Raw genomic sequence first — 1,653 nt, forward strand, 5'->3', positions numbered from 1 at the left:
TCCCCCACTTCTGTGTGTTTTATTGCCACTATAGCTCAGCTGAGAATAGCGTTACTCGCAGTGACGGAAGGCTCTATTTCGACTTGCCGTCTTGTGTACACAGTTTTAATGTCTCGATGCTTCGTAGCACGGAAGTCTATACTAGTTAATGTCTTTGCATACGATTCAAATTTGGCAGTTTATGATGTATCCGCACTTACTCTGTGCAAAATATTTAATTAGTATCGGCAACTGATTCATCATCTGTCCCCTCTTCCTTTCCTAATATCGTACAGCAAAAAATCTCCTCGTGTCTTGATTTACACTGAACAGTGCTTTATCGATACAAATTTGATATGGTCAGAAGTTGCTGTGGAAACGCACTGAACGTTGACTGTGCGCTCAAGGTCTGAAACCACGCCGCGGGCGTGGCCTTCGCTGCTGGATGTGCCCATTTCATAACTGGGTCAATGACCAGTACGGCTGGTTCTCTATCGGGGAGCACTTCCATCAACGGGTTTCCGTGGTGTAGTGGTTATCACATCCGCCTAACACGCGGAAGGTCCCCGGTTCGATCCCGGGCGGAAACAGTTTTTTTTTTAAATTTCATTTCTGCTTACTTGTGCTTTGGAAGACATTAAAACTTGAAAGTACTCTGACGAAGATAATATAGTGAGGCAGTAGTATTTAATACACCCATTACATTACTATATAATAATTGTTCTGATGGATGTGTTGCGACTACATTAAACTGCTAAAACTACAAAATACACCATAACTAAATTGATAACTCCTTACTGCGTCCTTGTGTTGCTTTGCTAAAATCACCTTATTCAAAATCTTTGTTTAAATTTGTGACTAACGTTAAGCCAAAAGCTCAGTTAAGAAACAACAGTCCGAAAACGGAGACTGCAGCTTTTATTAATATTTTTTATTGCACCACGGCTTTCACATACTTAAAAAACGACATCATAATCACCAAAGCTGTTGTTTGACATGCGTGTTCCTTATGTGATTGTTTTGGTCTAAGGGACCGTGATATGGCAGAACATATTACAGTGAAACATAAAATAGATAGTAAATACTACGGCATCAGATATCTTAGCTCTATTTCTGGCTTCCATGCCCGCTGGGACTTGGAAATATACACTATTTGATCAAAAGTATCCGGACACCCCGAAAAACATACGTTTTTCATATTATGTGCATTGTGCTGCCATCTATTGCCAGGTACTCCGTATCAGCGACCTCAGTAGTCATTAGACATCGTGAGAGGGCAGATGGGGCGCTCCGTGGAACTTACGGACTTCGAACGTGGTCAGGTGATTTGGTGTCACTTGTGTCATACGTCTGTACGCGAGATTTCCACACTCCAAAATATCCCTAGGACCACTGTTTCCGATTTGATAGTGAAGTGGAAACGTGAAGAGACACCTACAGCACAAAAGCGTACAGGCCGACCTCGTCTGTCGACTGACAGAGACCGCCTACAGTTGAAGAAGGTCATAATGTGTAATAGGCAGACATCTATCCAGACCATCAGACAGGAATTCCAAACTGCATCAGGGTTCACTGCAAGTATTATGACAATTAGGCAGGAGCTGAGAAAACTTGGATTTCATGGTCGAGCAGCTGTTCATAAGCCACACATCACGCCGGTAAATGCCAAACGAC

At 42.6% G+C, this 1,653-nt stretch overlaps 1 non-coding gene across 1 annotated transcript; it reads left to right on the forward strand.

Annotated features, from left to right (window-relative positions):
- Positions 1 to 496: 496 nt before the first annotated feature.
- On the forward strand, positions 497 to 569 carry Trnav-aac. The gene has a single exon. It is a non-coding gene; the product is annotated as a tRNA-Val (tRNA).
- Positions 570 to 1,653: the final 1,084 nt, after the last annotated feature.

The sequence above is a fragment of the Schistocerca americana genome, chromosome 2 (genome assembly GCF_021461395.2).
Source record: "Schistocerca americana isolate TAMUIC-IGC-003095 chromosome 2, iqSchAmer2.1, whole genome shotgun sequence".
NCBI lineage: Eukaryota > Metazoa > Arthropoda > Insecta > Orthoptera > Acrididae > Schistocerca > Schistocerca americana.